Genomic DNA, 21,833 nt, shown 5'->3' with positions numbered 1-21,833 from the left:
GTGTGATGCACAAAGCCACCCAATTACCAATCAATGGCATGAATAAAAAAATCACAGCTTTAAGTACACATAAAATCTGTGTTAAAAACAGAATCCAAGAAGTCCTTCTACCAAAAAGATTGAGAATTTATTTTTAAAAATATATTTTATTGCATTTTAGGTTTGGGGGTACATGTGAAGAACATGCAAGATTGTTGCATAGGTACACACATGGCAACGTGGTTTGCTGCTTTCCTCCCCATCACCTATATTTGGCATTTCTCCCTATGTTATCCCTCCCCAACTCCACACCCCGCACTGTCCCTCTCCTAGTTCCCCCCACAGACCCCAGTGTGTGATGCTCCCCTCCCTGTTTCCATGTGTTCTCATTGTTCCACACCCACCTATGAGTGAGACCATGCAATGTTTGATTTTCTGTTCTTGTGTCAAGTTTGCTGAGAATGATGGTTTCTGGATTCATCTATGTCCCTACAAAGGACACGAACTCATCATTTTTTATGGCTGCATTTTATTGCATGGTGTATATGTACCACATTTTCCCTGTCGAGTCTATCATTGATGGACATTTGGGTTGGTTCCAAGTCTTTGCTATTGTAAACAGTGCTGCAATGAACATTCATATTCATGTGTCCTTATAATGGAAGGATTTATAATCCTTAGATATATACCCAGTAATGGGATTGCTGGGTCAAATGGAATTTCTATTTCTAGGTCCTTGAGGAATCGCCACACTGTCTTCCACAATGGTTGAACTAATTTACACTCCCACCAACAGTGTAAAACTGTTACTATTTCTCCACATCCTCTCCATCTTCTGTTGTCTCCAGATTTTTTTAAGGGTCGCCGTCCTAACTGGCATGAGATGGTATTTCAATGTAGTCTTGATTTGCATTTCTCTAATGACCAGTGATGATGAGCATTTTTTCATATGTTTGTTGGCTTCATCTATGTCATTTTTGGTAAAGTGTCTGTTCATATCTTTTACTCACTTTTGAATGGGCTTGTTTTTTTCCTGTAAATCTCTTTCAGTTCTTTGTAGTTTCTGGATATTAGCCCTTTGTCAGATGGGTAGATTGCAAAAATTTTTTCCCATTCTGTTGGTTGCTGGTTCACTCTAATGATTGTTTCTTTTGCTGTGCAGAAGCTCTGGAGTTTAATTATGTTCCGTTTGTCTATCTTGGCTTTTGTTGCCAATGCTTTTGGTGTTTTAGTCATGAAGTCCTTTCCTATGCCTATGTCCTGAATGGTTTTGCCTAGGTTTTCTTCTAGGGTTTTTAAGGTGTTAGGTCTTATGTTTAAGTCTTTAATCCATCTGGAGTTAATTTTAGTGTAAGGCATCAGGAAGGGGTCCACTTTCTGCTTCCTGCACATGGCTAGCCAGTTTTGCCAATACAATTTATTAAAGAGGGAATCCTTTCCCCATTGCTTGTTTTTGTGAGGTTTGTCAAAGATCAGATGGTTATATATGTGTGGCATTGCCTCCAAGGCCTCTGTTCTGTTCCACTGGTCTATATCTCTCTTTTGGTACCAGTACCATGCTGTCTCGATTACTATAGCCTTGTAGTATAGTTTGAAGTCAGGCAGTGTGATGCCTTTCGTTTTGTTCTTTTTGCTTAGAACTGACTTGGCTATACAGGCTCTCTTTTGGTTTCATAGGAAGTTTAAGGTGTTTTTTTCCAGTTCTGTGAAGAAGGTCATTGGTAGCTTGATGGGGGTAGTGTGGAATTTATAAATTACTTTGGGTAGTATGGCCATTTTCACAATATTGATTCTTCCTAATCATGAGCATGGAATGTTTCTCCATCTGTTTGTGTCCTCTCTGATTTTGTTGAGCAGTGGTTTGTAGTTCTCCTTGAAGAGGCCCTTTACATTCTTTGTTGGTTGTATTCCTAGATATTTTATTCTCTTTGTAGCAATTGTGAATGGCATTTTATTCTTGATTTGGCTCTCTTTAAGTCTGTTATTGGTGTATAGGAATGCTTGTGATTTTTGCACATTGATTTTGTATTCTGAGATTTTGCTGAAGTTGCTTATCAGTTTCAGGAGATTTTGGGCTGAGACTATGGGGTCTTCTAAATATACAATCAATCATGTCATCTGCAAATAGAGACAATTTGACTTCCTCCTTACCTAATTGAATACGCTTTTCTTTTCTTGCCTGATTGCTCTGGCTAGAACTTCCAATACTATATTGAATAGGACTAGTGAGAGAAAGCATCCTTGTCTAGTGCCAGATTTCAAAGGGAATGCTTCCAGTTTTTGCCCATTCAGTATGATATTGGCTGTGGGTTTGTTTTAAATAGTTTTTATTATTTTTGAGATACGTTCTGTCAATACCTAGTTTATTGAGAGTTTTTAGCATAAAGGGCTGTTTAATTTTGTCAAAGGCCTTCTCTCTATCTATTGAGATAATCACATGGTTTCTGTCTTAACAAAATGGTTTTGTCATTAATTTCAGGGTGTAAAATTACATAATTTTGTAATTTTTGAAATTTGTAAAATTACAAAATTAAGACAAATATTCTTGGTAATATTTTGAATCTTTTGATAATCTTTCAGTGCAGTAAAATATATTTGGAATTGCTTCAGAAGTACATTTAATTCACAATTATATTAGAACTGACATACACCAATTAAAATATAATAGAAAAACAAATTATACCTTTTAATTTTTAAAATAAATATATCAAATAATAGTAATTCAAATATTCCATTATTAAACTAATAAGGAATTTTTTTTAGGAAAAGAAAGACAATCAGCATAGGAATGTATTTTTTTTCTTTGTATTGTTAGGACTTTGAAGAATGGATATGAAAATTAATCTACATGTTTTTAATAAGCATTAAATTTTTTATGTCGGTCTTCAAAGTTTTGCTTGTATTTTCTCCAAAATCGGTTAAAAGCTATAACCAAAATGTTCATAAGTTGGTGCATCAAACATTTCAATTGTTTAAGCTTTAGTCAAATAACAACTTTTGAAAGCAATTCAATTCGATGTTATAACTTTGAAATTTATATCTATCAATGATTGGTAACTAATGAGTTAAAATTAGGAAGCTCAATTAGTATACAAGATTTAATTCTGATAGTTATGATTGTGCTTTGAGATATCTCAAATTATAGAAACAACCTATTGCTGGGGCCCTATTTTCTATTGAATAAATTCATATTCTTATTTGAAATAAAATTGCATTGTGAAAATTTGCAACTGTTGCCATATGTACATTTCTTGAATCATCAAAAGAATTAGAGACAGATTAATTTAAGGCCTTTGTGTTAAAAAGATATTCATCATAGGATGTTATTTTCAATGTAGTAAAAAAGAGTAACTGAAAACTGTTTGTGTAAAATATTTATATATTTCATTATAAATTTATAAATTATGAATTTAGGCTCATTAGAAAGAGCATGCTTCTCAAAAAATGACAAAACTACAGGGAGAGAACAGTGATTGGCAGGGGTTAAAAGGAGGGAGAACGTGACTACAAAGGACAAGCACAGAGCATTTCTGAGGTGAAATAACTAATCAGACTCTAATTATATTGGGTGTTTCATGAATCTATAAATGTGTTAAAATTCTTAGAAATGTACATTCAAAAAGTAAATATGTGTATGATTTTTTAAAATAAACTATTAGTCATTGCCTATATGAAAAATCAATTGCTTTTATCAACAGTTTAAAATGTATGATCTTTAAAATGAAATCAATTAGGATATTATGGAGTGGCTGACAAGATAGCCAAATAGGAAGAGCTCCAGTCTGCAGCTCCCAGTGAAATCATTGCAGAAGGCGGGTGATTTCTGCATTTCCAACTGAGGGACCTGGCTCATCTCACTGGGACTGGTTAGATGGTGGGTGCAGCCCACTGAGGGCAAGCAGAAGCAGGATGGGGCGGTGCCTCACCCAGGAAGTGGAAGGGACCAGGAACTCCCTCCACTAGACAAGGGAAGCCATGAAGGACTGTGCCATGAGGAACGGTGCATTCTAACCCAGAAACTACACTTTTCCCATGGTCTTCAGAATCAGCAGACCAGGAGATTACCTCAGGTCCCTACACCACCAGGGCACTGGATTTAAAGCACACAACTGGGCGGCCATTTAGGGAGACACTGAGCTAGCTGCAGTTTTGTTGTTGTTGTTGTTTTCCATATCCCAGCAGTACCTGGAATGCCAGCAAGACAGAACTGTTCACTCCCCTGGAAAAAAAAGGCTGAAGCTAGGGAGCCAAGTGTCTAGCTCAGTGGATCCTACCCCCATGGAACCCAGCAAGATAAGATCCACTGGCTTGAAATTCTCCCTGCCAGCACAGCAGTTTGAAGTTGACCTGCAATGTTTGAGCTTGGTGGGGAGAGGGGCATCCACCATTACTGAGGCTTGAGTAGAAAGTTTTTCTCTCAAAGTGTAAACAAAGCCACTGCCTGGAAGTTTAAACTGGGTGGGCCCCACCACAGTGCCACAAAGCTGCTGTAGCCAGACTGCCTCTCTAGATTCCTCCTTTCTGGGCAAGACATCTCTGCAAGAAAGGCAGTAGCCCCACTCTGGGTCTTAAAGATAAAACTCCCATCTCCTTGGGTACAGAGCACTTGGGGGAAGGGGCGGCTGTGGGAATAGCTATAGCATACTTAAATATTCCTGCCTGCCAGCTGTGAAGAGAGCAGCAGAGCACTCGAGTTCTGCTAAAGGACATACTGCCTCCTGAAGTGGGTCCATGATCCCCTGCATCCTGCCTGGGAGACATCTTTTAGCAGGGGTCAACAGTTACCTCATACAGAAGAGCTCCAGCTGGCATCTGGTGGTTGCCCCTCTTGGACAAAGCTTCCAGAGGAAGGAACAGGCAATAATCTTTGCTGTTCGGTGGCCTCCGCTGGTGATACCTAGGCAAACAGGGTCTGCATTGGACCTCCAGCAAACTACAGTACATCTTCAGCAGAGGAGCCTGTTAGAAGGAAAACTAACAATCAGAAAATAGCATCAAAATCAGCAAAAAGAATGTCCACGCTGAAACCCCATCTGAAGGTCACCAACATCAAAGACCAAAGGTAGATAAATACAGGAAGATGAGAAACAAACATCAAAAAAGGCTGAAAATTCCACAATTCAAAATGCCTTTTCTCCTACAAAGGGTCACCACTCCTCACCCACAAGGGAACAAAACTGGAGTTTGATGAATTGACAGAAGTAGGCTTCAGAAGGTAGGTAATAGCAAACTCCTCCAGGCTAAAGGAGCATGCTCTAACCCAATGCAAAGAAGCTAAGAACTTTGAAAACATGTTAGTTGAATTGGTAGCTAGAATAACCAGTTTAGAAAAGAACATAAATGACTTGATGGAGCTGAAAAACACAGCATGAGAACTTCCTGAAGCATACACAAGTATCAACAGCCGAATTGATCAAGCAGAAGAAAGGATATCAGAGATTGAAGATCAACTTAATGAAATTAAGGTGAAGACAAGATTAGAGAAAAAATAATGAAAAGGAATGAACAAAGCCTCCAGGAGATATAGAACTATGTGAAAAGATCAAACCTATGTTTGACTGGTGCACCTGAAAGTGATGGGGAGAATGGACTCAAGTTGGAAAACACACTTCAGGATATTATCCAGAACAAATTCCCCAATCTAACAAGACAGGCCAACATTCAAATTCAGAAAATACAGAGAACACCACAAAAATACCCCTTGAGAAAAGCAACCCCAATCTGATGATTCTGTAATCATCAGATTCACCAAGGTTGAAATGAAAGAAAAAATCTTAAGGGCAGCCAAGGAAAAAGGTCAGTTTACAAAGGAAAGGCCATCAGACTAACAGTGGTTTTCTCTGCAAAAATTCTACAAGCCAGAATAGAGTGGGGGGCCAATAGTCAACATTCATAAGAAAAAGAATTTTCAACCCAGAATTTCATATCCAGCCAAACTCAGCTTTATAAGCAAAAGAGAAATAAAATTATTCACAGGCAAGAAAATGCTGAAAGTTTTTGTCACCACCAGGTCTGCCTTACAAGGGTCCTGATGGAAGCACTAAGTATGGAAAGGAAAAGCCAGTACCAGCCACTGCAAAAACATAACAAATTGTAAAGTCTATTGACACTGTGAAGAAACTGCATCAACTAACAAGAAAAATAAACAGCTAGCATCATAATGACAGGATTAATTTCACAAATAACAATAGTAACATTAAATGGAAACAGGCTAAATGCCTTAATTAAAAGACACAGACTGACAAATTGGATAAAGAGCCACACCCATTGGTGTGCTATATTCAGGAGAACCATCTCACATACAAAGACACACATAGACTTAAAGGGATGGAGAATATTTACCAAGCAAATGGAAAGAAAAAAGAAGAAGGGATTGCAATCCTCGTCTCTTGGAATTAGAAAAAACTACTTTAAATATCATGTGGAACCTAAATAGAGCCCATATAACCAAGACAATCCTAAGCAATGGAAACCATCATTCTCCGCAAACTGACACAAGAACAGAAAGCCAAACACTGCATGTTCTCACTCATAGGTGGATGTTGAACAATAAGAACACATGGACTCGGAGAGGAGCTTCACACACTGGGGGCAGTTGGTGGGGGTAGGGGAGAAACAGTGGTGGTTGGGGAGGGAAGGGAGAATGGGGAGGGATAATATGGGAAGAAATGCCAGATATATTGTGCATCTAAAGTTAAATAATTTTTTTTTTAAAAGCTAAAGTTAAACAATAATAAAAAAAAAAAAAAGAACAAAGCTGGAGGCATCACACTACCTGACTTCAAACTATACTACAAGGTTACAGTAATGAAAACAGCATGGCACTGGTACCAAAACAGATAGACCAACGGTACAGAGCAGAAGCCTGAGAAGTAACACCACACATATACAACCATCTGATCTTTGGCACACCTGACAAAAGCAATGGAGAAAGAATTCCCGCATTCCCGATTTAATAAATCATGTTGAAAAAACAGGCTAGCCATATGCAGAAAGCTGAAACTACATCCCTTCCTTACACATTATACAAAAAGTAAATCCAGATGGATTAAAGACTTAAACGTAAGACCTAAAACCATAGAAACCATAGAAAAAAACCTAGCCAATATCATTCAGGATATAGGCATGGGCAAAGACTTCATGACCAAAACACCAAAAGCAATGGCAACAAAAGCCAAAATTGACAAACGGGATCTAATTAAACTAAAGAGCTTCTGCCAAGCCAAAAAAAAAAAAAAAAAAAAAAAAACCTAGCATCAGAGTGAAGAGTCAACTTACATAATGGGAGAAAATATCTATCCATCTGACAAAGCTATCCATCTGACAAAGGTATAATATCCAGAATCTACAAGGAAGTTAAATTTTAAATTTACAAGGAAAAAACAACCCCATCAAAAAGTAGGCAAAGGATATGAAGAGTCACTTCTCAAAAGAAGGCATTCATGTGGTCAAAAAACATATGAAGAAAAGATCATCAGTAGAGAAACGCAAATCTAAACCATAATGAGATACCATCTCATGCCAATTAGAATGGTGATGATTAAAAAATCTGGAGACAACAGATGCTGGACAGGATGTGGAGAGATAGGAACACTTTTACACTGTTGGTGGGATTGTAAATTAGTGCAACCATTGTGGAATACAGTGTGGCACTTCCTCAAAGACCTAGAAATAGAAATTCCATTTGACCCAGCAATACCATTATTGGGTATATATCCAAATGATTATATGTCATTCTGTTATAAAGACACATGCACACATATGTTCATTGCGGCACTGTTTACAATAGCAAAGACCTGGAACCAACCCAAATGTCCATGGATGATAGACTGGATAAAGAAAAATGTGGCACATATACACCATGGAATACTATGCAGCCATAAAAAAGGATGAGTTCATATTCTTTACAGGAACATGGATGAAGCTGGAAACTATGATCTCAGCAAACTAACACAATAGAACAGAAAACCAAACACCAAATGTTCTCACTCATAAGTGGGAGTGGAACAATGAGAACACAGGGACACAGGGAGGGGAACATCACACACTGGGGCCTGTCAGTGGGTTGTGGGAGAGGGAAGGGATAGCATTAGAAGAAATATCTAATGTAGATGATGGGTTGATGAGTGCACTACACCACCATGTCACATGTATACCTATGTAACAAACCTGCATGTTTTGTACATGTATCCCAGAACTTAAAGCATAATAAATTTTAAAAAAGAAAAATAGAAAAATAATAACTTACCTAATGCTTTCTAGATTCTGGAGATAGATGCTAGAGACCAAAACAACCATGAAACTATTAAGTATACAAAGAAATACAGCAATTATTCTGCTTCTATTGAATTTAATGCTCAGATAAAGAATTTTAAGGTTTTCTTTAATATGCACATTATTTTTTAATTTTTAGAAAACTTACTTTTGAATTAGATTTTATTAGAATTAACATGTCTATCAACATATAAAACTCCATCTGTGGGTCAATAATACTTTAAAGCATAATATGATTTTAATTATTCGTGTTATCTTTTACTCACAAATGCATCCCAGTTTTGATGACATATATCATTTTTCTACACACCCACCCAATTCTTTCATATTTCATAGTCGCCTTGTTAGCAAGATTCTCTATGTGTGACTCTTCTTTTTCCTTTGTTCATCTGACAAACTCCCATTCATCCTTTGTGGTTCAAGTCAGCTCCCAGCAATTAAGTGATTATTTTCTAAATCAGTAACTGAGTGTCCACAATACCTTGGTATATCTGGATTTAATTATTATTCTGTGCAGTTGTCATGTATTTAATTTCATGATTTATTGGTGGGTGGCACCCTGTGGGAAAGCTATAGTGGAGGAATCTTGTCTTCATTTTCTCCTTTTGCCACTTTATGTACTGCTTGACAAATGTTAATTACTCAGCAGATATTTGTTTAATAAATACATTTAAATCCTACATAGTAAATATCAGAATACTTCATTTACTTCAATGTAAGTATGAAATAAAGCATATAATTGTGATTTAATTTACTCAAGGGAAAATGGAATTGCCTAATGATAAATTATATTTATAACCTGTTATATTTTTGTGAAGGTTGTTATAGAAAGCAAAATTCTGTATTTTGTATGTCAGCTGCATCATACACCGGTAATATATCTATTTATTATACAAGTATATAATACTCTATTATATAGAAATATGAGCCTGTGGTATAAAACAAGTAAATCTTCCAGTGATATTTCTTTAGTGAGCTTTGAATATCAATGAACAAATAGAAAATACTAGGCCTTATATTTACAGAATTTTCATTTCAAGAAAAATCAGTGCCATACTGAGCACCCAGAATTGCTCAAGGCCTGTAAAATTCCACTAAAATACAAGTAATTTTGTTGTTGGTATTGTGTTTCTATCCCTCTCTCACCAAGTTCATAGTAGCTTTATGGTTAAGAAAGATCCAAAACTACTCTCCACTCTAAGGGCCATCCCAGCTGTTGAGATCTTTTTCTGGGTTGTTTTTTTTTTTTTTTTTTCTTTTTTTCTTCTTGCTGCCATGATTAGTTTAAAGATGGTCAATGAGTAAACTTTATCCAGTACTAAATCCCTTTGTATTTGTGAATGGTGTGTTCTATGGATGTGAGACCTGGAACTGCTCATTACACTTGGATTCCATAGAGGAAGTTGATGTAGCCAATGCATAGAAAAGGAAAGAAAAAATCCTAAGTCAGAGCCCTCATTTAACTATGACTGAAGTCTGAAATCTCTATGAAAAGTTCAGTCTTACTATGGTAAAGTGGAAATTTTCTTTGCTTGAACTGAAATAATCTCAATAGATTCCTACTTAGTATTATTAAGAATTCCTTTGTGAGTTCTCCATTCTGAGATGGCACTTACTCTAATACCCAAGACTTGAATTACATGAGACTGACCGGGTGGAAGCCATACTTCCCAGAAGTGAGGGAATCATTCACATTACCTACTTTTCAGCAAGAAGAGCTCATTAGCCCACAGCTAATATACTATGTATTTGATTAAATGACTGTGAGGGGAACCATATGTCCAATAAGTAGAAATGTTCTCCTTGAGAACCATCAATGCTAGCAATAATTAACACCATGCTATAAAAATATAAAGAATGACATCTATGTAGCCTCAGGTACCTCCCATCTCTTTTTCACTCTCAGTCCAGATATAATAGAAATAATAAGTTCAAATAATCTGAAGGTTTGTTTAAAAACATTTAAAGGAGTGTGGTATAAAAGAAGATAAGCAAATTAATCACTATTAAAGATTAAAACACTATACATTTTGAAAAAGGATCAGATTATATGAGATTTGATTGTTTTAGATTAAATATACTATCTTCTTTACCTGTGCATGAATATAATTAACACAATTTCCCATGTAGTTAATAAATTCATTTTCACTTGCTTCCCATGTTGAAACTAAATGTCTGACAGCAGCAGCAATCTCTGGGGCTTTACAAGTGGCTCTTATTCCATGAGATAAACATTATCTTCTTTTTTGTATTTTCATTTGCACTAGAGGTGAGATCTCTTTCTGAAAGGCTGTGCAGACTTTTCTGAGTGCCATCTTCTGGGCATTTTCAATTCTTGAGTTTAGAAAGGAAGCTAAACACTCTCGCAGTTTTGATCGCTAAGAAGAATTCATCCAAACTGTCAAAAATAACCACAACATGAACATTTTAGGCAGGACTTTAACGTTTCTAAAGAAATACATTCTCCTTGGACTCTGCTTTTTCTGGCAAGGCAAAGCTTTTGAATTTACCAAAATCTTTCTGAGTAGTGCTGCTCGAAATTATGATTAGTGTCTTCTGTATTTGGGAGGTACATGTGTTATTAATGTCTAGGGAAAAAATGTGAGAATGCTTTTGAGGAGGCAGACATACTTAATGACAATAATGACAAAACTCAAGGTACATTTTATAAATAAGCATTACAAAATTTGCTATGACTTTTAACAAATTTTTTGAATCTATTTAAATAATGTGATTATATGATCTTCAAAATTAACCTTCATTTTTTTTTATTATTTACTAAATCTCACTTGTGCTTTTTGTATGTTTATCTTACAAAAACTGTTTTACCCATGGAAGAGATTAAATGGGCAACATCCTTGGTGCTTCCTGGTTTGGAAATCAATTCAAAGAAATATCAAGTCTTGACATTTTACAATATTTGTGGCAAACCCATGAGGCCACATCAAAAGAAACTCACTTTTTTTTTTTAATCTCAGAAAATCACTTTTAAAAGTGACTCTTTTCATAAAATATAATATTACCTTCAACTTCCCCGGTTCTATGATACTGAATTTATTTTTGACTGATGTATCTACAGAAATGCTGGTCATGCAAGAAAGTAGGGTTTTATGTTTTTATTCTATATGAAATTAAAACATGAATAACAACATGTGGCATTTATTATTCAAAATTCTAATTTTTTTTTTTTTTGATGAGGGTGTTTTTTTGCAGTTACTGAAGGCAGCCAAATTGGATGGGGTTGCCTAAATTCATCTGAAAATGTAGAATGTCTATGAACAATCAGTTGGCCTGCAAGAACATTTTTTTCTCTCTAAATGGTACCTCATAAGAAAAAAAATAATAAAGATGAAAGGGCTTCAGCTTACCTCCATTTTTGAATGCCAACTGCTTGACTTACATGAACGTATTTACTCCTCACAAGGAGTATACTATTATTATTCCCAGTTGGTGAGAAAACTCCTTCTTAATAAATTTACCCAAGTCCACACCTGAAAGAGACTAGAATTCCAAAATTTTTCTTTTGCTTTTTTTTCCATTTCTGTAAATTATTGGGGAACAGGTAGTGTTTGGTTACATCAGTTATTTAGGGGTGACTTGTGATATTTTGGTGCTCCCATCTCCCAAGCAGTATACACTATACCCTATTTTTAGTCTTTTATTCATCACCCCCTTCCTCCCATTTCCCCCTTAACTCCCAAAGTCCATGTGTCATTCTCAGGCTTTTGCATTCTCATAGCTTAGCTCTCACTTATGAGTAAGAACATACAATGGTTGGTTTTCCATTTCTGAATTACTTCACTTAAAATTAAATAGTCTACAAGCTCATCCAGGTTGCTGAAAATGCTATTAATTCTTTCCTTGCTATGGCTTAAAAGAATCCCATCATATATATATGTGTATATGTATATATCTATATATTCCATCATATATATATATATATATATATGTGTGTGTGTGTGTGTGTGTATCTATGTATATGTATATACATCACATATATAGATATGCATATACATCTATATATGTGTATATATAGATATAGATATATATCTCACAGTTTCTTTATCCACTAGTTGATTCATAGGAATTTGGGTTGGTTCCACGTTTTTGCAATTGCAAATTGTTCTGCTATAAACGTGTGCAAGTGTCTTTTCCCTATAATTAAATCACCTACTTTACTTCATTTCATCTGAGGTAAACTAGATTACTAAAATGTAATAAGTCTTTTCTTGTTTATAATTTTTAAAAAATCAAGTTTTGGCACATACAGCCAAGGAGTACTATGCAGCCATAAAAAAGAACTGCATCATGTACTTCATAGTAACGTGTGTAGATGCAGGCCATTATTCTAAGCAAATTAATGCAGGAACAACAAACCAAATACCACATGTTCTCACTTATTAGAGGGAGCTAAACACCAGGTATACATGACACAAAGATGGAAACAATATACAATGGGTACTCCAAAAGCAGCGAGAGGGGAAGGGGTAAAATGACTGAAAATGCATCTATTGGGTGCTATGCTCACTACCTGTGTGATGGGATCATCTGTAGTCTGAACCTCAACATCACACAGTATACGAACATAAAAATTTGCACTTGTACCCCTGAATCTATAATAAAACTTGAAATTTTTTAAAAGTCTTTTCAATTTCAATCTCAAAAAATATATTTGAGGAAGGAGAGATAGACAAGCGATTTGAAAACTCTAGGAATAAAGTGCTGGGAACTCAAGTGAAAAATGAATCCTCCTGTAGGTCTATTCCAAAGGTTAGGTGTCATTTTTGTATAATATCAAATATTTGTACAATATATTGCTCAAATTTTTCCATGTGCATGTGAAAAATATATGTAAAAGACAAATCATGGAGGTGCACTGCTGTTTGCAACAGAGTTAAAACATGCAAGAACACTGTTAAACAAATTTAGCAAGTAATAAAAAAAATTGCATTTCACCATCCCAATAAAACAGTGTTTTTTTTTTTTTCTCCTTTAGCACAGTCACTGAGTTAGAGCTAAAAAGAACAAAACATACAATATGAAGTCAGCTACCAATAAGACTTTACTAAACAGATTCTGACTTTGTGATTTTTTTTCCCTCAAAGTATTTTGAAATAAGCTTCATTTGGAATATATACTGAAAGCCAACTGGGTTGGAAAATGTTCACAATGTTCCTGTAATTTTTAGTCTATTTTCTAAACCAATCACCAATCATGTCATATAAAAAACTGTTAAGAGCCACCCAGAGGCAAAAATTTATATTACTGCTGAAATATTCAGTGATTTCTTAGAAAATCAAATACCTCTAAATTTTAAAGGATTACATTAACGACTAAAGGGCAACATTACTAAACCTTTATTTATCCCTTTAGAATATTTAGGAAACTGCAAATTGGTTACATTCACTTTTGGAAAATGCCCTGCTATGCAGTAATCCAATCCCTTCAATTGAGCCCATTAAAAAGATTCAAAACTCAGTATAATTTCTTTGGGAATTTTCATTTTCAGTCATGGCCTTGTACTAGGTTCCAAAAATATTGGCTGTGTATGGCCTAGGGCAAATTTTACAAATGTAGAAATTTATTTTAGTGTTTACAACTTCAGATACATACTTGCCATAAATTTTTTAGAATATTTTCTTTTTGTACTCTTCTACTCATAATCATCTGCTACTGGGTATTATTTTAGTAATTTCCATAACTTTCATTTATATTTTCACTGAAAACATAACATTAAATATTAATATAAATAAAAATGACAATAGCATATTTATCTTATATTTGCACATATTATGTCTTCACACACGCACACACACACACACACACACACACACTTTTTTTCTGACAGCTCTTCAGGGCAAAAAAGCTTAGAGGCATTCAATAAATACGGTTTATACAGCTTAGAGGTATTCAATAAATATGGTTAAGTGACTTGAATTAAGCAGAATTCTCTTATCAGGAGGGGTACAAATAAAGGGGCAAATAAAATGATATAAAGAAGAGAGGTCTCTTGGGAAAGCACTTACTTAAGCAACTTCAACTATATAGTGCCTTATCACCACATTACAAAATATGGTAGTGGGAAAAAATCACATTGGAAAAGATGGATTCCTTAACTTATGTTTTGGAGCTGATGCTTTGATTCACTCTAGATATATTGTAAAGCCAGGAGTAATAAGAATCATGGCAGCCATTATTAAGGTACCTTATTCTTTAAGGAAGTCAACTTTCTAAAATTAGACTCGTATAATTAAATCATACCAATAATAAGTTAAACTTGAGCTATGTTTAAATACACAATATTTCTTGTGTTTGACTTAAAAATATCATAAGGATTTAACAATAAAAGAACTTTAATAGTCATTATATGTTAGTGGTGCCATTATTAAAGGTTAAATGCAAAACTATGCTAGAAATGGACTTGTGAGAAGATTGTATGCTGAGCAAGTCTGCTTACCAAACTTCATGGAGCATTTAACATATTAATACATTTTGAATTAAGAATACTTTAAAAATATTTTTCCCTCTGATATTAGCCCACTTTTCTTAATTCATCAACCTTGTTCCTGACATGGTCACTAAAACTACATAATGCTGTATAATGCCACATAAGTTTTGGATTGTTTAATGGAAGTGAAAATAATGCTGAAGTATATTTTCAAGTACAAGAAAATGTTCAATGTCTCTTGCAGTCAAGTGAATAAGAATGCTCAGACCAAAGCTGAGATTAAGTGTTTTGTGGTATTTTTCGTCCTCTTTATAGGTCTCAAAGAACATTCAATAAATTATTTCAAAGTCAATGGCATTAAATTGCATGTAAAATACAATATAAAATTTTAAATTGATTATTATTTTTAATAATCTCCTGTTAATAAAATGAAATGATTTTATGTAAGCACTCAGGTTAAATATTTGGTTGTATTTAAATAATTAGTCCTCTAGTCTGAATGTTTGTGTTTCTCAAAATTCCCATGCTAAAATCTGAATTCCCAAGGTGATAGTATTTGAAAGTGGAGCCTCTGGGAAGTGATGAGATCATGAGGATAGAGCCCTTATAAAAGAAACCCCAGAGAGCTAACTGGTGCCTTCTATCATGTGAGGACACAGGAAGAAGGTGCTGTTGGCTGGGCATGGTTTTACATCTATAATCCCAGAACTTTGGGAGGCTGAACAGGTGGCTAGCTTGAGCTCAGGAGTTCGAGACAAGCCTGGATAACATGGTGAAACCTTGGTTCTATCAAAAATACAAAACCTTATCCAAGCATGGTAGCATGCATCTGTGGTCCCAGCTTGGAGGCTGAGTAGGGAGGACTGTTTGAGCTAAGGAGGTGAAGGTTGCAGTAAGATAACATGATACCACTTCACTCCAGTCTAGAAGATAGAGTGGGACCCAATCTCAGGAAAAAAAAAAAAAAAAAAAAAAGAAGAAGAAGAAAGTGAACCGGAAAGAGAGATCTTACCAGGAAATGAATCTACTAGTGCCTTGATCTTGGACATCCTAGCTAGCAGAACTGAGAGAAATAAGTTTCTGTTGTTTATAAGCTAACCAGTTTACACCATTTTATAATGGCCCAATTGTAGTAAGACAGTAACTATTTTATTTTGTTACAAGTAGTAAATAAACATCAATTAATTAATTCAGTAAAATATGTATTATTTGGGATTTTATTGACATGAAACAATTCACTATTTGGTTTTGTATTAAACATATTGTTGTTTTGTCTATCATTAATTTCCCTTTATTAATAAGCATCACCTATTTTTATCTGTAAATCTACCTGGCCTTCATTCAAACTCCTTGTAGTTTGAATAGAGCTAACATTAAACTCTACCTCCAAGAATGTCATATGGGCCAGGGCAAATCAATATGAGTATTCCTACCTCTGGCAAAAGAATTGCTTTCAAGTACAAACGTGTGACCTAATTCTGTCTAATAAAGATTCACTCTGGTAATTTGAACTGCTGAGAAAAGTGAATTTTTATTCTCAGAATTTTAAGTCAGTAAGCTATATTTTTAAGCCTGGAAAACATAGTATCCATCTTGTTACCTTTTGAGTACTTTGTATGCAGCAGATACTAAAGAAATGTGAGACGTAGAGTGAGAGATTTCCAATGATCTGGGTCCTGGAAGACCTGAAGCAGTGTTGTAGACACTGCCAGACAATTTCCCATTAGCTATTTCAGCTTTCTTTCATTGTATTCAAACCATGTCATTTTTGTGGAACTGAGTATAACCGAATTTTGAAGAATGGGCTGTGATTGTCCCATGCCACCCAGTTTAATTATATTCCACAAGCCACAATGACTGGCTCACAGATGGATATTTGGCCCAGAATTAATCAATAGATAGCATCTTTTTGTTCACAGTGATTGACTCGGAATTAGAAAAATGTCATAACTTGATCCCAAAATATTAGATTTTAGGAATTTGGATAAAGGTTGTGGGAAAATAAGTTATTTCTTCCTCTAAGACATTCAGTGTATAAGTGTGAGGCTTGGATTTGCTTTGGGCATTTGGCCAGCACTATGAGCCTCAACTTCAGGATAAATCTGACATATGGGAATCGTAGAGAGAAAATCACACAGAAAGGAAGCCAGAATCCCAACAAATCTGTTCCTCCCTACTAATGGATTTTTTAATTAAATGAACTAATAAACTAATAAGCTTCTTGAAATATCTTAAGTTGGGTTTTCTCCTTGAAATACCCAAAAGTATTCAAATTGACATACTTTTTCTACTCCTGGATTTTAGGTTATATAAACCAAGTAATCTCCTTTATTTGTTTGAGGTAATTTAGACTGACTTTTGTCATTTGCAAGTGGGAAAACAGAGTAATGCAAACAATTGTTCTGGGCTTCAGACATATGTATAAATCTTCTAACCAGGTCGTTCATACACACAGATGATGGATAGATAGTAAATTTTAAGCATGTTGACATTAGCTTTCTCTCATTCCTATTCTAAAAGAAAAGGGTTGTTTTCAAGTAATAGGTCATTCCTTAAAAGAAACAGCATGTCTGCACATACTTCAAAAATATATTCTTAAAAGCACTATATTTTTAATTTTACTTATAACAAGCTTTTAATTTGAAACCCTGAGAACTCATTTAATTAATTCTCAAGAAAAAAACATAAACATAGTTTTATATTAATCAGTAGAGACAAAGCGCAATACTTCCATATCGAGACATTATTTTATATATCAAGTACATGAGCTGCTCCTAGTCTCCAAGAATAATTCATCTACCTGAACTCAGGTTCCCATTTCCCTGTTCCTTCAGAAGACATTGCTTCCAGTTGTCCCCCTTTCCAGTCTTCAACACAGCAACCAGATTTCTAAGACACAAATCAGATCATACATTCCTCTACTCAAAATGCTTTCATGTCTTCTCATGAGTATACTTTCTCATGAGAAGAGTATACCCTTAAGCATGGCATTCAAGGGCCTTCCTGAACTGGCCTTGCTGACTTAACTATGCACTTCTACAAGTCCCTATTCCCCATTACCAGATTTGTGTTTTAGAAATACTGAACCATAAGTACGTTTCCAAACATGGTTTGTCCTTTCCAGCCTCCATGCCTTTACAATTGTTTACTTTGTCTTCCTTCAGTGATGCAAAGAACTGCACCTATACATCCTTCCAGGCTTATCTCCAAGATTATCCTTTCAATGTAAATTTTCCAATGCTACCACCACACTTTGTATATACCTTTATTATAGTATATATTATATTAATGGGAAAATATTTGTTTAACAGAAGCTGTTAATCTATTTGACTGGCTAAAGAGATTATTCAAGTTCACAGATTTTTTTTTTGTCTACATGGTATTTCTTGATATAATAAAATTGAAATGTTTTCCAACAAAGTCTCTCACTGTAATTTTCTTTAGTGCAGATTGGTTTTAATGTATTTTTTTAGTCTTAAAGAACAGGAGCATATCCAAAAATCTAGCATGTGAGAATAAATTATTCTATGATAGATCTATAATGTATGAAACATTTTCTAACAAAATCAAAAGGATAATTAGAAAAAGAACAGATTGACAGAGCTAGCATGTCTGATTAAATGCCATTTTAATAAGAAATAAGTCCAGGCTATTTTACTTTTCTTGAGTCAGGTTAATAGTATGCATACTCAAATGTAAAATCCTTACATTAAAAAACGTCCACCATAATAATGAGCAGAAAAGCCATAGACTGAGATAAGAAGCAAATGATCCAATTAAAAAATGGGCAAAAAAAAATCTGAACAGATACTTCAGCAAAAAAAGATATATACTTGTAAACAAGCATATTAAAAGATGTTCCATATTGTATGGCATTAGGAAACCAGAGAACTGCAAATTAGAATAAGAGTGAGACACTTCGTACCTATTAGAATATCCAAAACTGTTTGTTAGTTGTATTCCTAGATATTTTACTCTCTTTGTAGCAATTGTGAATGGGAGTCCGCTCATGATTTGGCTCTCTGTTTGTCTGTTATTGGTGTATAGGAATGCTTGTGATTTTTACACACTGATTTTGTATCCTGAGATTTTGCTAAAGTTGCTTATCATCTTAAGGAGATTTTGGGCTGAGATGATGGGGTCTTCTAAATATACAATCATGTCATCTGCAAATAGAAACAATTTGACTTCCTCTTTTCCTAACTAAATACGCTTTATTTCTTTTTGCTGCCTGATTGCTCTGGCTAGAACTTCCAATACTATGTTGAATAGGAATAGTAAGAGAGGGCATCCTTGTCTAGTGCCAGTTTTCAAAGGAAATGCTTCCAGATTTTACCCATTTAGTATGATATTGGCTATGGGTTTGTCATCAATAGCGTTTATTATTTTGAGATACATTCCATCAATACTTAGTTTATTAAGAATTTTTAGCATAAAGGGCTGTTGAATTTTGTTGAAGGTCTTCTCCACATCTATAGAGATAATTACGTGGTTTTTTATCTTTGGTTCTGTTTATGTGATAAATTATGTTTATAGATTTGCAGATGTTGAGCCAGACTTGCATCCATGGGATGAAGCTTACTGGATCATGATGTATATGCATTTTGATGCGCTGTTGCATTTAGTTTGCCAGTATTTTATTGAAGATTTTTGCATCAATGTTCATCATGGATATTGGCCTGAAATTTTTCAGTTGTGTCTCTGCCAGGTTTTCACATCAGGATGATGTTGGTCTCATAAAATGAGTTGGGGGGATTCCCTCTTTTTGTATTGTTTGGAATAGTTTCAGAATAAATGATACCAGCTTCTCTTTGTACGTCTGGTAGAATTAGGCTGTGAACCCATCTGGACCCGGACTTTTTTTTATTAGTAGGCTATCAATTGCTGCCTCAACTTCAGACCTTGTTATTAGTCTATTTAGGGTTTCAACTCCTTCCTGGTTTAGTCTTGGGAAGTTGCAAGTGTCAGAAATTTATCCATTTCTTCTAGATTTACTGGTTTATGTGCATACATTGTTTGTGGTACTCTCTGATTGTAGTTTGTATTTCTGTAGAATCGGTGGTGATATCCCCTTTATTATGCTTTTATTGCATCTATTCTTCTCTCTTTTCTATTAATCTAGCTAGTGGTCTATTTTGTTGATCTTTTCAAAAAACCAGCTCCTGGATTTATTTATTATTTGAAGGGTTTTTTATGACTCTATCTCCTTCACTTCTGCTCTGATCTTAGTTATTTCTTGTCTTCTGCTAGATTTTGAATTTGTTTGATCTTGCTTCTCTAGCTCTTTTAATTTTGACTATAGGGTGTAGATTTTGGATCTTTTCTCACTTCTCATATAGGCATTATGTGCTATAAATTTCCCTCTAGAAACTGCTTTAAATATGTCCCAGATATTCTGGTACATTGTGTCTTCATTCTCATTGGTTTTGAACAACATCTTTATTTCTGCCTTCATTTCATTATTCATTCAGTAGTCATTCAGGAGCAGGACATAAAGGACCTCCTCAAAGAGAACTATAAACCACTGCTCAAGGAAATAAGAGAAGATTCAGACAGATGAAAAAACATTCCATGCTCATGGTTAGGAAGAATCAATATCATGAAAATGAGCATACTGCCCAAAGTAATTTGTAGATTCAATGCTATCCCCATCAAGCTACCATTGACCTTCTTTACAGAACTGGAAAAGACCATCTTAAACTTAATATGAAACCAAAAAAAGAGCCTGCATAACCAATACATTCCTAAGCAAAAAGAACAAAGCTGGAGGTATCATGCTACCTGACTTCAAAATATGTTACAAGGCTTCAATAATCAAAATAGCATGGTACTAGTAACGAAACAGAGATATAGATAATGGAATAGAACAGAGGACTCAGAAATAACACCACACACCTATAACATCTGATTTGACAAACCTTGCAAAAACAAGCAGTGGGGAAATGATTCCCTGTTTAATAAATGGTGTTGGGAAAACTCACTAGCCATGTGCAGAATGCTGAAACTGGACCCCTTCTTTACACCTTATACAAAAACAAGACCAATGGAACAGAACAGAGGCCTTGGAAGTAATGCCACACACCTACAACCATCTGATCTTTGACAAACCTGACAAAAACAAGCAATGTGGAAAGGATTCCCTGTTTAATACATGGTGCTGGGAAAACTGGCTAGCCATGTGCAAAAAACTGAAACTGGACCCATTCTTTAAACTTTATACAAAAATTAACTCCAGATGGATTAAAGATTAAAGCATAAGAACTAACACCATAAAAGCCCTAGAAGAAAACCTAGGCAATACCATTCAAGACATATGCATAGCAAGAACTTCCTGACTAAAACACCAAAAGCAATGGTAACAAAAGTCAAAATAGACAAATGGGATCTTATTAAACTTAAGAGCTTTAGCACAGCAAAAGAAACAATAATTAGAGTAAACTGGCAACCAACAGAATGGGAAAAAATTCTTGCAAGCTATGTATTTGACAAAGGGCTAATATCCAGAATTTACAAAGAACTAAAACAAATATACAAAAAAAAATAAAGTGGGCAAAATATATGAACAGATACTTTCAAAAGAAGACTTTTTTTGTGGCCAACAAACATACATCAGTATGGTTCATGCATTAAAAAAATGCTCATCATCACTGTCATTAGAGAAGTACAAATAAAAACCACACTGAGATACTATCTCATGACAGTTAGAATGGCGATCGTTAAAAAATCTGGAAACAACAGATGCTGGAGAGGATGTGGAGAAAAAGGAGTGCTTTTACACTGTTGGTTGGAATGTAAATTAGTTCAACCATTGTGGGAGACAGTGGGGCAATTCCTCAAGGATCTAAAAATAGATAAACCATTTGACCCAGCAATCACATTACTGGGTATATACCTAAAGGATTTTAAATCATTCTAATATAAAGACACATGCACATGTATGTTCACTGAGGCACTGTTTACAATAGCAAAGACTTGGAAACAACCCAAATACCCATCAAAGATAGACTGCATAAAGAAAATGTGGCACATATCCACCATGGAATACTATGCAGCCATAAAAAAGGATGATTTCATGTCTTTTGCAGGAACATGGATAAATCTGGAAACCATCATTCTCAGCAAACTGACACAA

The 21,833-nt window shown here is 34.9% G+C and overlaps 1 long non-coding RNA gene across 2 annotated transcripts in view; it reads right to left on the bottom strand.

Annotated features, from left to right (window-relative positions):
* Window positions 1-21,833, bottom strand: part of LOC141581483 (uncharacterized) — a 205,789-nt gene that overhangs the window by 3,438 nt on the left and 180,518 nt on the right. Inside the window, exons 2-4 of one of the 2 annotated variants that reach the window (XR_012514155.1) lie at window positions 10,347-11,754; window positions 8,228-8,257; window positions 4,765-4,938 (exon numbers count right to left, since the gene is read on the bottom strand). This is a non-coding gene — a long non-coding RNA (uncharacterized LOC141581483). Of the gene's footprint in view, window positions 1-4,764; window positions 4,939-8,227; window positions 8,258-10,346; window positions 12,114-21,833 lie in introns of those variants that run through there. The other variant, XR_012514154.1, reaches the window with a different exon arrangement.

This window comes from Saimiri boliviensis, chromosome 15 (genome assembly GCF_048565385.1).
Source record: "Saimiri boliviensis isolate mSaiBol1 chromosome 15, mSaiBol1.pri, whole genome shotgun sequence".
NCBI lineage: Eukaryota > Metazoa > Chordata > Mammalia > Primates > Cebidae > Saimiri > Saimiri boliviensis.
This window is presented reverse-complemented; position numbering and strand designations above follow the sequence as displayed.